This window comes from Athene noctua, chromosome 7 (genome assembly GCF_965140245.1).
Source record: "Athene noctua chromosome 7, bAthNoc1.hap1.1, whole genome shotgun sequence".
In the NCBI taxonomy this organism is placed as follows: Eukaryota; Metazoa; Chordata; class Aves; order Strigiformes; family Strigidae; genus Athene; species Athene noctua.
In genome coordinates, this window is record NC_134043.1 from 32,603,618 (window position 1) to 32,619,822 (window position 16,205).

The 16,205-nt window shown below is 43.2% G+C and overlaps 1 protein-coding gene across 25 annotated transcripts in view; it reads right to left on the reverse strand.

Annotated features, from left to right (window-relative positions):
* Positions 1–16,205, reverse strand: part of MAP2 (microtubule associated protein 2) — a 234,011-nt gene that overhangs the window by 109,376 nt on the left and 108,430 nt on the right. The window contains exon 1 of one of the 25 annotated variants that reach the window (XM_074910424.1): positions 5,733–5,786. The exons of 23 other annotated variants lie outside the window; for them this stretch is intronic. The gene's annotated coding sequence lies outside the window, so the exon portion shown is untranslated. Of the gene's footprint in view, positions 1–5,732; positions 5,787–16,205 lie in introns of those variants that run through there. One more of the 25 variants, XM_074910436.1, reaches the window with a different exon arrangement.

Sequence of the window (16,205 nt, forward strand, 5' to 3'; positions counted from 1 at the left end):
TCCTCCTGCAGATTTTCCTGTGATACACTATGCAGAGAGAAAATTTCCTCAGTACATCCTATACCTTCGAGTCAACTTTGTATTTCAGAGGTGTGATGGAAATGCAAAGTAAGACACAATAAAAATATATCACTTTTTTTTGGCTTGGATTGGGTTTACTTTTCTTGTCAGTGTGATATTATACAATTTAAAGGTGTCAATTAAACTTTAGGAAATGATTCAGATGAAAAAGTAATAAAATCCCATTTTACAGGTTTGTAGACTGAGAGAATTCCCGTGGGTAAGTGCGTTACTGCCCGAGATGGAGAGAAAATCAAGGTCTCTCACCTCTTGCCTCTAATAATAAGGTCAAACATATATTCCCAGTGTTGCCCTTGATGTAACCCTGTATGTAACTCCATAATCCTGTAGTAAACAAGTGCAGCCCTTTCCCAGCATGCCTGTTAACGCAAACTACATGATGACAGAAGAGCAACGCTTCAGGATTCAAGGCAGCTCTGGAGCTGTATGGGGAAGACACATTAGCCTATGGCTAGTCCACAGGTTTCTGTAATCAGCTGGCTCTGTTATCTCTAATTTTAAATGCTCCAAAGTTAACTTTGAGGAGTGGAGAGCAGGCTGTGCAAATTGCGTGGTACCCATGGTAACGGAGTTTAAACTGCAATTTTACACTGTGGTGGATATATTTGAAATAATAAGGCCCAAAGCACCAGATTAAGAAGGAAGGGGCACAAAAGACATTGGCTAGAACACATCCTTGAAGGCACGGCTCCAGCGCTGTGGCATATGTGCCACTAGAGATGCCAAAGATAAATACAAATGGCATAAAAACATTGCCTGAAGACCTCCACCTCGCAGCAGGGGATGCGGTACAGATTAGCAAGCATTCCCAGCTTTTTTTTTTTTTTCAGAAATTTTAGTACCATACTTTGGATTTCTGCTTCTTCCTTCTCCCCAGTTTAGAGCATCCTAGCCAAGCAGTACTGACCACATCCCATGGCACATTATGGAAGTTTCACTGGCAAGACACGGCTTTGCTCATGATCCTATTGACAGACCCATTTCACACACATTACAGTAATACATGCACTTGCCATGCACAATACAACTGCAGAGCAAAAGCTCCCACAGGCTTTAAACCTTTTATCTTTTAAATCACCTCTAAACTGCTTATCTCCATTAGCAATCTGGAATGCACAAGTCACCTGTCACAGGGTGAAGGGGAATTAAGTATAGCAAAGTCTTTCTGTACTTGACAACTGGAAGCTTTTTGCTTGCTTTGCTGAGGATTCTCCAGACATCCCCTGCTGTCATTTCCTCCAGGCCTGCCTGAAGGTCTGCACCTCTGGAGTCTCGAGAAATGGCCGCTGCCACCCCCTGCACATCCCAGCCAGACACGCCAGGGACAGCATCTATGAACTGTTACCAGCCTAATTAGGTCATATCATACCAGCTCAGGAGCTGCTAAGCAGGACAGCCCAGCAAACAACTCACTCGTTCAGCTTTAGAGGTTTTAAGAAAGCCTGTGAGGTGCCAGATGCTTTCACAAAAAGGCATCCACAGACAGGACTTCAACCCTGGTGAGTGCCAGCCTCCCTTCTGTGCCAGTCACCAGAGGAACCAGAGACCACGACCAAGACCTCGCCAGGGCATGCAGCAAGAACACACAGTGAGAGGTGGCTTAGGAGGGGACAGGAGATGCCCTTGAGGACAGAATGACCACCATCTCCCTGCTCTGGATAGACACAGTCTAACCAAGGCAGCTGTCACGGTTAAGACCCAGTTGTCCCAGGCCAACTGCTTGACTGCTGCAGAAGGTGTTCTGTCTGGAAGCCAGAGTGATGGGGAAAATAGCTGCATGTGCCTTGGGTGTTTGACTTTGTTATTCCTCTGGAATCTCAGCTCACGCTCACCGTGTCAGTACGTCAACCCAACATGCTGCGCTGTGACCTGAGTCACCCAGAGCCTCGCGACATGGTCTGTCTTGCGGCATCACCAGTGGGGGAGACCACCATGGACAGATGGGTGGAGCAGAATCACATGAGGAACATCTGAAGTCTCGACAGTGAGTGCTGCCAGGTTTTGTCTGTCAGTCAGGAAGGTTGTGCGTGGGAGAACCCCTGCACAAACAGCCAGACACAGCCACTAGGGACGGCACACTTCATGAAGCCACTTGTAATTAAAGGACACAAAGACTTGCATCTATGCATGCCTTCTTATAATTCAGTAAGAAGTAACAATCTTTGAAAAAAATTCAGCTCCTTCTCAAACAACTTCTATCCCCAAATCTGAAATACAGCATTGCTTTATTTTCTTCTTGACCAATGTCAATGCTCATAAAAGAGGACTGTCTCTTCCAGACTGGGACTGCTGAAGCAACCACTCCTGCCATAAAATTCCTCTTAGTATGCATCTGGTTCCTGCTTTGTGGAAAAGCTAGTAACCAGCTGGTGACTTAAGTAAATGAGCCAGAGAGAAAATGATAACAGAACCAGCCAGGAAGAGATGTTTCCACTGTTAAACAGGACTTGCCAGCATTCGCATATTCAGCCCCAGAACACAGGGTGGTTGGCACCAGCCTTGCCCCCTTCTCCTGCTTTCCCCTCATTCCACTGTCAACCTGGTCTTTTCCCTCCTCCTTGCTAAACTCTTCAGTGCAGCAAACTCAAATGAAATTTGCCGAACATCAGGCATTTGCTAAGGAATGACAATTTCATTAAAAGATCAGTGATCTTTTTGTGGCACAGGGTTCCCAAAAGTTCCTCAGTCACATGGTCCCCCTGAGGTGCAACAGTAGGAGAATTATCTTGAAGAGACTGAAGTACCATAGTTCTCCAGTCCCTAAGAGCCTCAGTCTCTGGATTCCCTATAAACAAAAGCTCTTGCTTTTGTGTCTAATAAAGAAATTAAGAAAATACTGGCAAAACCTCTTCTCCAGCTATCCTGATTACATGAAAGCCCTTGCCTGTTTGCAGTGGAGTACAGGTGGGTTCAGGCACAGCTGTCTCACTGTATGCAGGTAACAAATCTGTAAATACAGAGTTGGGATTGGGCAGAGGGCTGTCATAAAACAGAATTTCAAGCTGGAGCAGAGGCTCCAAACCAGACTGTGGGTGCTTCCTGAGTGGCTGTCACAGGCAGGCTCAAATCTTCTCTCCAAAATGGACATGTAAATAATGTCTAGTCACAAAGTTTAGACCATTATACTCAGCAAGTCTGTCACCCTCCATTTACACAATTCATAAAAAGTCTGGAGGCCAACTCAGAGCAGAAACCTCTGACTCCTCCATTTCCTCGGGGCCCACAAACACACGCTTCCCCGCTCACTTCCCCTGCGCAGGCTCTGGGGGATGCAGTCCCACGCAGCCTCCTACCAATTACCCACATCCCCAGCCAGGCTCAGTGCTAACCAGCATCAACATTACCATCTCCACAATAAGCAGGCACAAAGGGCCAGCCTCACAGCTGGGAGCAGCCATCGCACTTCCCAGCTGTGTTTGGGTTTGTGGGCACTTGCAAGTGTATCCTGTCATTAATCCACTCTGCCTGTCTGCTCTTGAGAGAAATCCTGCTTTATTTTCAGGGCTCCTTCTGCTCAGGACACAGGCAGCAGGACTGGAACCATAAATAAAGCTAATGACACAAGTCTTGCTTCTACCCACTTGACCATTAACTTTTTTCTCTCCCCCCCCCCCCCCCCTTTTTTTTTTTAATTTTAATTTGATTCTTTTGCTTCTAAAGAAACTGTGGCCTGGCCTTCTCCATGTGCTGGTAAATGGGCAGCAACTGGAGTGGTCCCCTCACACTACAGGGACCCTCTCATCTCCAGCAGCAGAAGCTTAAGCTGATTCAGTACCCCACACCCTGAGCCAAGGAGCCTTGAAGAAACATGAACATGAAACAAAGATTTTCAGCTGGGCTGAGGTGCCAGGCAAAGTAGTCACATAGCTTTTTGAAACCTGAGTTAGTGTTTCCTGTCAGGGCTGCACTGAACCAGGTGGGAATTCCCCAAGTACATCAGCACTGCTTGGCCTGGTGCTGCACTGATCACCAATGCCCAGAGCTGGCAGAGATCGCCTTGCCAGGTCCCACAAGGCTTCTGACATATTTTCTCAATTCAAGCTCGAGATAGCAAAAATCCCTATCACTGCATATTTCAGACTAGGTCAACCAAAATAAAGCAACCTAGTGCTTTACTTGGTTTTTCTTTGAGTTTCTGTTCAGAAATTTGAGCTATTCCAAACTGAATGACTTTTTTCTTCCATTTTCAAGATGTCTAAAAAAGGCATTTTAAAATCAGAAAAAAAGGGGGAGAAATTTTTCAGGAATGTTAAGTTTTTTAACAGTTTGGTAAGTTTCCCAAGAACAGTTTTCTTTTTCTTTTTCTTTTTTTTTTTTTTCTGATTAAGAAAAAGTGTTTGATTAGAAAAAACTCCATTTAGCACAACTTCCTAGCTTCTACATCAATGCCAAACCTAACTCTGGAAATAAGTCCTTTGTTACTTTCCCCAAATGAAAATCTGACCCCCTTTCATTTGTGAGAGGAGTTTGCTGTAAGGACTGTCTCCCGTAATGTATATATTCCAACCACTTGTTTATTTGAAAATTATGTAGTTCCTGTGAAAGCAAATGTTCTGTATTTAATAGCTTAAGCTATAAGTCATAAAAGCCAAATTCAGCAGACTATATGTTATTAAGAAATAGGGATCCAGATGGCTAGCTGAGGTCAAGCTGAGGCCAGCAAACCCATAAAGAATACATACTTGTCTGTCCTTATTAAAGTTTAGGGTTTTAGTAAAAACAGGAGTGTTTTCCTTTTAGAGCACTCATTTCAGATAACTTTGTTTACTTTAATAAAATATCCTACATCTTTCACAAAGTTTAAAATAACTAGAAGCTGCCAGAAGTGGGAGAACACTATATTGGGGTTTCACAAGGAACTGTTGCACGTTTTTTTTCACATAATTAAAGAATAATGCAAACTTGTAACTACTTTTTTAGAAGTCTGAAGCTGTGTGGAGATTCATGCATTTTGGGAAAACTTCCTGTGGCTCAAGGGTCTAGAAATCCTATAGAAATCAGTACCGCCTCCTCCTTTAGAGCCATCTGCTCAGCTAAGATGAGCCTGTGACAGCAACTGCCTCTAGCTGCAGAAGATTTGTCATCATTTACTGCTTCACAAAGCGCAGGTGGTCAATACTGGGTGCTGAAGTCTGCGCTTCCCAGCCACTGTGGAGGAATCACCAGAAGTAATAATTATCAAGCATCTGTTACTGCCCACCACCTCGCCATCAACCTAACATGGCACTTGGCTTTTAAGACCAGGAATCTGCAAATCCAAAGGTAACTTTTTGCAAATTATGGAGGCTTTGAGCATCAGTGGAGATCAGGTTAATGTGAAAGGCCTTGGTTCCAGCAGTAAGTTTGAGATGGGCTGGTGAGCCCTGCACCTCACCACAGGCTTTGCCCACAGCTGCCCCAGGGCAGGGGGGGGTCTCGACCACGTGAAATCAGCAAGACCTGCCTCAGATCCTGTTTGACATTGACGTTTCCCAACAGAGAACTAATTAACAGCTGATAACATTGTGACAGGAGACTAGTGCAAGACACTGAAATAGAAACCAGAGTAAGTTCAAAGGGTTCTAGTGCTCTCACAAATCCCCACAGTATATCCTCTTCCCTCCTCTGAAAAATCCTGCTGTTGGTGACCAGACAAAATGAGACACACTCACCATGAACATCAGTAGCCAGCACTGCAGGAGGCACAAACTACATTGCTGTCCAAAATGCTCACAGTTCCTCCTCTCAATCTTCTATCACGCTTTCTCTGATAATTCTCTTTATTTATGAGCAGTTCAAAAGCATGTTCTGTTATTATACTTTAATTGGCTTATGATTAAGTAAGCAGGCAGTGCTAAGGAGATGAGAAACCATGGTGCAACACAGTAGAAAGCATTAGATGCCTTATTTCCTCCCTCAAAAAGAACCGTATGGTGCGTTTGAAAACACTTAGCAAGTGGCAAGCCAACAAGGAAAGCCGGGCAAATACAGATTTCTACCCTCTTGAAACTAAATCCTTATAAAGAAAATTATTATTCTCTCTCAGCACCACATGCTTCTGATTGTATCAAAATGCATTAAAATAACAATGCTTTTTCCTAAGCTGACCAATCTCAGGAAATGATTTACAGGCTGAAAGCTGTACTTCCCTTGTTGGAGACTACATAAGTACCAGGCTGCACCGGTTATTCACAGCGCCGTGCTTTCTCCAACAAAAGACAACACTGATTGCAATTTGGCAGAACAAGTCAAAAATAATGTTTTGACCTTAAGATTATGGACTTTATGGGTCACAGCAAAGCCATTACCACCAAACACCTGTTGGAACAATTTTAAAAACTAGTATTTTATTACCTAATTTACCTACTGAACTTGCCTCTTTTTTAGAACTAGCATGTAAAACTTGGGGAACTTTCAGAACAGAAGCTCATTACTCAGAAGTGCATAACAGCCTCCTTAAAACACCATTCTGTGTTATATAAATGCTTTAATAAAGATTAAAGAAAGGGACTGAAAACCAAAGGTTACTGACCCATTTGACCACTTGAGCCTTCATTAACAAAGGATTTCAGGTACTTTAGCACAATTTAGACCTCATGCCAAGTGAGTCACACATAGTATGGAAAGTCCTAAAGAAAACTCAATTATACAGCGACCAGCACTTCTGCTCACCAGCAGATACTTTTCATTACATTCCCGATCCACTCTCAATTCACACATTTGAAAGTGGATTCACATATCTCGAGACAGCATTACAGAGTAATAGAAAGTTATTTAAAACCACTCGTATAGCAGCCAAAAACACAATAAGGAGAATCTCAATTTCTGCACTGATGCATGTGCTAACAAAATTTATATGTTCTATTTGGAGGATATTACAATTTTAAAAAACACCCTGTAGCTTGAAAACTACTTCCATAAATGTAAAGAGATACTAAATCTCCTTAAAAGGAGAGGATGAACCACACTGCTTAGAGATGTAACGTGATGCTGCAAGACCTTTCAACTCTTGAATCATGTTCTGCCCATCAAGATGGATGTGGCAACACTTGCGGTCCTTGGTCCAAAGTTCAGGGATTGCTCATGGCCAAGTGCCTGTCAGGCAATGAGCTCTGCTGAGGGCAAACTTCTGTAATAGAAAAGCATGAGCAAGGTGAGTGGTGTATCAAAACCTCCTTACCCAAGAGGAACAGCAAACTTCCATAGTTGTTGTGCACAGGCAAAAAGCCCTGCACATGCTCCCAGAGCTGAAAGAGGCAGCTCTTTTCATACACGTGGAAGTTATCAACAGATTCCAGCAACATGATTAGCCAGACACCCCCCAGTGCTGCCAGATATTATAGCCATGGGTTCTCTTTGTTGGAAGCACAAGCCACGTGGTGTTGGAGAACAGCTGCTGGAGTTGGTTCACACAACCCTGTGCATCCTGAGCTCAGGATGAGCCCCATCTCACTTACAGAGTCAGCCCTGCACTGCAGCTTACAGAGCTAAACCAGCTCAAGCTTTTCTAGCTGTCTTCTTGTAGCTCAGGACCAGGGACTAAGGGGCTTGAGCTCTGAGAAAAAGAAGATTTTTACCTTTCAACCACAGGGCCTGAAAGACTTTGAGTTCTGTAACTCACAGTTCCCTCAGCTCTAATCATCAGAGAAAGCACTAACAACCTTGCAGGACCAGATCCTACTTATTTCTGGTTTATACCTATGAGCTAAGTACATCCTTAACACATGCAGGCTGAGAGCAGGACCCATTACTGTAGGCAGTGCACACACTGAGAAAAAGCATTGGTCCTTGAAGAGTTTATAGCCCAATACAGACAAAAAGAAGATAGAAGAAGAAACCTCAGTTATTACTATGTACCTGTATTTAAGATGCAGAGGCTCTCCGCAGTAAATGAACAACTTGTAAATCAACATCAATGCAGAGTATGTTCGTATGTAAGTTATACAACAGGAAGGTTATCCGCCTTTGCTCTTCTATAACCCATCTCCTATTCCCCAGCTGTTGTTCTATCGTCTGCTCCCTGCCTCTGATTTTTGAGGATTATCTGTGGATTCATTTTCAAGGAAAATAGTTTCAAGAACTGTGTTGTATTGTGCCCGTTATTGGTTTTGGGTTTGTTTTTTTTTTTAATATTATGAATTGAGGCCAAGAAGATAAAATGCCTCGCCTGAAAACATTCACAGGCTCTATAGCACATCAGGGAAGCACATGCAAAATCTTCTGAGTTTCAACCTGAGCTCTAAAGACAGAATCACTATCCCTGCTTAGCTAAGGGCCGCAGCCTCTGTATGCAGTCAACAAATCATATGGGCAACAGGCCTGAAGTTTATCTTAAGCTCCTTTAAAAGCACTGCTCATCATTAAAAGGAAAACGTGACCTTTCGTGACATCTCTATGGAAGGAGCTTTCATGCCTGTTGCTCTGAGGTGATTAGAAGACATGCTATTTTTAATGCAAACTCAGAAATCCCAGTGCGCCGCTGCTTCTTATTCTCAGGCATTAAGAAATGGATTTCTCTGGGTTCTGAAAGAATTGGGGAAATAAGTGAAAACAGGAAATGAGCAATGGAGTAGAAGGGCATTTTGTCTGGCCCCTCCTTCCTGGTGTTGATGGAAGTCTCACTCTTCTTTCAGGTGCTAAAGGGCACCCTCCAGCTGCATACTGATCACAAAGTTGATTGGAGACTGGAGGAGGCAACAGCTAAACTGGAAGTGCAGAAGGAATGAAAAACCTTGTTCAGTTAGCTATTACAAATGGACAGCAGCTCCTTATTCCAACCTTTCCTTCTGGGCATGCACTAGGACATTTTGCTGAACACCAACTTCTCCACCAAGAAGGAGTATCTATCTCCTCATTGAACCGGCCGTGATGTGGTATGTTTTCTCTCCTGTGAGAGGAGGACTCAGCTGGGTAGGGAGGGAGAATATCAGGTAACAGATACCCAGCACACATGCTCCCTCCTTTGGGCAGATGGTCTCCTCAGTTGTACATACGTTTGGGGGATAATGCCATAAGACTATGGGAAGAGGACTGGGTTAGATCTACCAAAGACAGGATGATGCCCTGTCTGGTAACGACACCACCAGATATCAGAAAACTACAACTGTACCTTATTAATACAATTGCACGTAACTTAATCACACTTCTGCTTCTCTACCTGGCCAGAACTGGATCTCTGCCTAAGAGGTATATTGTTACCTGACCTGACTCAAAATAGCCACAGCAGCCTAAATGGCACAATTTTAGATTTTACCAGCCAAGTGTGTGGCCTCAAAGCAGAAGCTAGTTTAGGGAGACCTCAAAATTTTGATCACCAGTACAATACCTGGTCAGAGCAGCAGAACTGTCAATACTCCTGGAAACTACAAGGCATCTGAAATGCGCCCCCTTTGGAGCTATTTGGATACTATCAGCCTTTAACAAGGTTTCATTCCTCCAAGCCCGTTTCATCTACATGTGTAGCACCAACTTTCTGGTGGCCTCCTATTACTGGGCTGGCACATTACACAGAAAACATATGCCATGTGAAATAGCTCACCCCAAATTACACCAAAATGATGAAAAGAGTTTTCAGAATTGCCTCTTGGCTGAACATGTTTTTGTGAAACTGTATTTTGCTCTCCTTATTGACTGTCACAGTCTTTTATGCCCTTAGACCACATCTGGACCTAAAAGACCCAGTCATGGGGACACGAGCTCAAAATTACTTGGGGGAAACTACAGTCTTCCCTCCTGTGGCCAAAGAGCCCAAAGTTGAGTGCTGCAGGCTGTGTCACATCCTACCTTAATGATGGGGATAGCAGAAGACAGGAACTAAGGCTGAGACAAAGAAGTTCAAAGGCCTCCTACCAACAACTGCTAGGTCCAGTTCTGACGTACAAAAACAGAACTAAAACATGGTGCTCTTCACTCAGGAAAAACAAAGGCATAAAGAGAGAAGAAGTTGCCACCAAAATAACACTACAAAAAACTTGTGTCTGAATTCTGTAGAGACATATGGTGTCCCAATAACAGGCTCCACCAGAAGTAAATATGGACACAACTCATCCTGAACATGTGTGACAATGGGGTCATAAAGTTGGGGAAGCAGAAGACAGAATGAATCTCCTGTAACCCAGTACATGTGCTCGGTGTCACAAGATAAATAATCAATTTGCTTACATCCTCCTGCTGTCACGCAACCTCTTCTTGGCAACTGTGCAGCTAGGTGAAACGAACCCCTTACGTATCAGTAATTAGTGGATAAAATAATTCTGCTACTCTCAGAGGCTCACTCTGCAAAGTTAGCCATGGTGTTTTCAATTCAGATAGATACAGGAGATGACATACCTTAGTTATAGTTTCACAAGTAACAGCTTGAACAGGTGAAGAGGACTGAACCAACCAGCACAAACTCCAAGGAAAGCAAAACAAAGAAAAGCTGAAGTAAAGACTGAACACACACTTGCTATGAAAGTAACTATTTAAGCAAGAAAATATTGCTACAAAACAATTTCCTGTATTTATGTGAGCACTTGTAAAAAATTTGCTTCAGCTACTTTCAGTTGTTGATTAACAATCAATGAAAAAACAAGTCTCACTAACACTACTCCACATGGCTGCTTTAATGCTAAGAGAGTAATGGGTGTTTATATGCCTCAAGAGATTGGAAGAGGGGACTTACTCTTTTGGACAAACTGCATGCTGTGAATTACTTGTTCCAACCTTATTATTCCTAAGAAAAATAAGGTAACTGGTTAAAAGAAACAAACAATCCACCTTAATCTTGCCGCCTACAGAAAAAAATCTTGCAAAACGTATTTTGCCACTCGAATTAATAATTGAACTATGTTGCACATTAGGCAGTGCCTTGCGTAGTGAGGGCTCGTGTTTGTCTTTGCTTCCAGAGGTAATAAACTAAGAGCCACAAGGACACAAAAGGCTTCCTTCCCATCGCAGCATATGCACACGCAAAAGGCTAACTGCTTTTGCACAAGGGCAACTATGGCCTCATGGACCCCTCTGAGAATGGGGCCCGCCTCCCTACACCTGTGTCTCAGAGGACAGCGAAGTCCCAACTCGCCCCTACTATCCACAGCTGAAAGCACAGCAGCAGAAAGAAGCATGTGCCTCCCAAGCTGCTTGCAGCCACCCCACCCAGTACCACAGGACAGTTCGGATAAGCACAATGTGCCAATTACCTTTTAACCCATCCAACACCGTCACACCAGTTGCAAAGGAAAGAGCTTGTTGATTATAACTGAGCCAGAAGGACCCCCTGCTAGAAGTTGCTTCCAGAACATTACTTTTTACTACTGATTATTAATTGAGCCAACCGATGAAAAATTATTTCCAAAAGCAAGAGAGACAGTTTAACAGGAAACTAGCATCAACTGGCAACAGTTAAAGGGGCTCACAAGGGAGTGAAAGGGGGAAATATTCACTGTGGCCTGTCCTACGAATGCCACAAGTTCAAAGTTTGCATCCAACTTCCAGCATTGGACACCTTCTCAGCTGTTGGAGAACCGGGAACTAGTAACTCCTACCATGTTCTGAAATCCTGAAGCATGTAAAAGAAAGCTAAAAGCTATCTCAAAAGTCTGCACCATTTTCATATTGCTAATGAGGCCCATTCTTTAGAACACACACATCCTTGGTGTGTTTATGGAGAACATATGTAGGGACTTCTGCCACCAGGATTTCCGTAGATGGAAACAGTAAATAACATGCAGAAAGGAACTACACTGTAGGAAACAGTGCCCTAAGTTTGACGACATATGTACTGTTTGCAACCAGTCAATAAAACCACACAAATCTGTTTGAATATGGAAATGAAAGCATTTGAATATGAATTTTTTTAAGGTTGAGGCCACACAGCCATGTCTGTTGGTATTAAACCACTCAAAAGAAATATAATTTATTTTAAACAGCCTTTTTGGTATTTCCCCCCAACATTCTTACCTTTAAACATTCAGATAAGTCCATCACAATTACTGCCTACATATTCATTCTAATGATGTAGGTATGTGAATAAAAGCATCTTCATTTGTATAAGCATAGCATATACCTGAACACCTCCACATTCACACCACAGCTACACCTTAACCAGCAATGTATGGGATGTCATTATACCAATTTACTCTACCAAAGGTGATCAACCAAGAAATAGACATCTCCAGCAAAATACAGATTTTTAGAGTTTTTTAGATGTAAGGGTGCATTACAAGCATATCTGTAGCAGCCACGAGCATTTTAGAGGAAATGGCAATTTGGGAACCAAAGCAAGCCAAAGCTTTACCAGCTCAATATGAGTGAATAACTAGAAGGTGAATTTTAGTCATTAATATTAAACAATAAATTGCCCCATCCTGCCAACATCATTAATGTCATTTTTCAGCTAACTCGCCTCTGGCAAGAGACTCTGCAGTGACAATTCCAATTCATTTTCCTCATCTTTATCTCTCAGGTCACCTATTAAAAATGCATGTTTACTCCATCTTCTCTCAGAACAAGACTGACTGCAGCGGAGGTGAAGTGTTCTGCTAGGTCAAGCAGGTCACGCTGTCTCAGCTCCACTCTGTACAGTCACTCTGCATGTTGTGCAAGCTGTCATTCGACGCGCCTTCCTCCCCAGCTTCCAGGCTGAGCTGCCTTATTCTCTGCAGACAGGCTGTCTCTGCTTCCCTTAGCAGTGGAAGGGAACCCAAAGACCCATTGTCTTCACCTATGGACCTCAGCAGAACAACCCCCACTAGCAAGGACAGCCTTTCTCATGCCAGTATCTAAATTAGCCCAGTGTGCTCTCTTCACTGATTAAAACAGCTCCTCAGGGGCCCTATCCAAAACCCACTGAAGCTGATAAAAGTTTTCACTTTGGTTTCAGTAGGCTTTGAACCAAGTTCTGTTGTTACCCTTGTACACTTCCCACAAAATAAACAAGGGGAAGAGGGGGAGAATCTGTTTTAATTTAATTCTGTCTTCCCCTGACCTTAAGGGAAGAGTGATCCTTTTGACCACTCCGTAACATCAGGAGTGCCCAGGACCTAGGGACATGGTTTCAGGAATCCACCACAAGCTGATTCCACAGCTGTGGTGCACAGTGCAATGACGGCTACCATCTGAAGAGACCCAGTGGCAATGTGAGGACGCAAATCTGTTTCCCTCTTGGATGCACTCATGAACAGAGGCTATTTATAGGGGCTGAGTACTTGTCCCTGTGGACATCACCTCCAGTCCCCTATTCCTCTCTCAGGGAGAGAGTTCTCCCCAAAAATGGAACTTGAACTTCCCTGCACAGACCATCACATCCAAGCAATATGATACCAAACAAGAGATCTCATATAACATCAAAATATCTACAGACCTAAGAGCCAGGTAGACTGAAGAGGGACATGGCCACAGGATGAAGGAAACTTCAGAGATTCTTAGACCATATAACAAAGAAAACCAATGTTTGTTTAATTATCCATAGCCCCTTAATGCAGGCATGGGTCAAATGGTACAGTTTTAGCATGCAGACAAGCCTACAAGAACTGACTGCACATAAACAGACAAATTCACCCATGCCATGGCAAGGCTAGATGATTCAAGAAAGAGGACACTCAGCAGGAAGGTGAAGCTGCATATTAAAATGATAAGATCAGTTGTTAGATCATGACTCTCCAAGGGACTGCAGAAAAAAATAGTATGGAGTTCATTGCATTGAGTCCAGGAGCATTTATCTTTTTCTAGCCTTCAGTATCAACAACTGCATTATTATTAGGCCAGGAAACAACTAAAGCCAGGCCCTCTGATAGCTCTGCTTTGACACCATCAAATAGGATTCACCCTTGAGGTGGCTCTCCTGGCAGTTTCAAGACCCAAGGTGCCAACATATATGTTTCATATAACATATGCCATGCAATACACCTTTGGCCCTAACATCAAGTTTTACATACGGTGATTTCTAGGCAGTTAAAACGCTCATTTCTGGTGTTTTAAATATCACAGTAAAAGCATTTGCCATTGCTGCTTGTACAAGCACTTGCTAGGCTAGTGCCCTCCCATGCTACAGACTGCAGTGTTTTGCTTGCTCTGAAAACCAAAGCCCTGTCACTTAGTTCTTTGCACTTACCCCATCAGTGGCACATTCTCACAGCAAGGCCTTCAATCTGCGAATCCCCTGGCAGGACTGCAATCCTTTTGCAAGATCTAGGTCCAATCTTGGCAAGTGACTGGCCTAGTCACTCTAGTTTCAAGCCAATATAGGGCACATACAGGCTTTAGATAACCATATAAATGCATTTATTTTAGGTATCTACCTCAGAGTCTCCAGATAGGCAAAGATTTTGGAGTTTTCCATGCATTTGCTAGGTAAGAAAGCAGAGTAATGTAGTCAGGTGTGAAGACAGAAATTAAATTACTCATCCCAAATCACAGAACAATCAGTGAAAGATCTAGGAGAAATCTGCCTTAATGCAAGCAATTTTGTGTAACAGCATCTAGAGAACTCTACGTTAAGCACTGTAGAGTTGCGCCATCATATAAACTACTTAACATACGTGGATTGCTCCTTCATCTCCATCCTCCACCTCTCCCCTTCCCAGAAACTGTAATGGATAGCACATAAGCAGGATGAAATCACTGAAATCAAGTAATAGTCAGCAAACATGCAACTGCTGCTGGACAAACTCCAAGCACCCGTTTCTACCCAGGAGATGTGGCAGCAGGCTCCCAGAGCAGTACTGTGATCAACATGCTGCAACCCCTGGGAATACCTGTCTTCCTGACTGGTACATTTTACATATACAGTACAATACGCTGGAGGGTGAAAAAAAAGTAAAGTCTTTGACCTAAATGTGTTTATTTTCATTAATCTACTTTTTTACCCTCTAAGGGTAGCGATTGTGCCATTGCTTTGAAGTTAAAAATCACAGCCAGTGAAGTGTACTTAGTAACTAAGAATATATTTTCATACATTCAATCATGTTGTGTCTCAGTGTCCCCACACCAGTTTTTCAACTCTCAAACTGTTTTATTCAGTGTGCCTACCCATCTACAATTACTCACATTTTCTTTTACAATGGCCTGACTGCTTTCTAGTTGTGCTCCTTAGTTTTGGTTAAGTGAGACTGCAGCAGTCCTGACAGTCCTTCCCCCTCCCTTCCTAAATGGGTGGTTAGAGGAAAAGGGATGAAGGTTCATTTTCTACAAATTGTTACTCACTGCAGCAGAACAATACCAAAGCCACACCAGTGTCCAGTCTCAACGGGAATTCACAACAGAAGGATTTTTTTTTTTCCCCTCCCTCCTCTGCCACCTTTCTTTTTAGTTGGTTGGTTTGTTTTTTCAAGACACTCCCTCCTGCTTAAGTTTTGAAGATGCTGCCCCTCCACCAGCCACCTTCCTGCAAGGGACCCCTGACATGCTGTAGCTGTGACCAGGAGCACCAAAAGAAAATACTTTCTTGGTCACACTGTTCAGCTTGCTGCTGTGTCAATTACCACAATCATTGACTCAACAACCCAGGCACAACACTCCATAATAACGCCTCCTTTAGGATATATGATATGTAAGAATGGATTTATGCGGGGCTTATTGGGGCACTTCAAAACTTTTGTAGAAGCTCAACTGATATCTGTAAAACAAAGACTGGAAATTGGCAAAAAATGACCAATACATAATAGCAAAGACCTCAAAATTCAATTGTTTATTAACCCACTCATGCACCAGCCACCTCCCAGCTTTCATCTCTGGTGAAGGAAGCAAGGTCCTGAGAGTGTTGCCACATCTCACAGGCGGGAAGACTCACTCCTTCCCATAAGTCTGTCAGCACAGAAAGCTATACAGAATTTTGCTATAGAGTAAGCTAAGACACCATTCAATTTTTAATTTACAGACATGCACTGACAAGCGACAGCCTGTGTTAAGCTCTCAACGACAATTCAATAGTCTCTAGTCTCTGCTAAACCACAAGGCTACTCTGCGGCTCTCCAGAGCACAACAGTAGGAGGCTGCCTCCAACAGCAACACGAGGACCCTGAACTCACACGGCGTTAACCTCTGTCTGGGGATGACAAACACCTTCAGAAATCTTCCAGAATATTCCTGCTTTTGTGCACTTACTAAAATTCTCATGACTCGGACAGTCTGTCGAAGGGAAGAATTTCACTTGGGCACTTCAATGT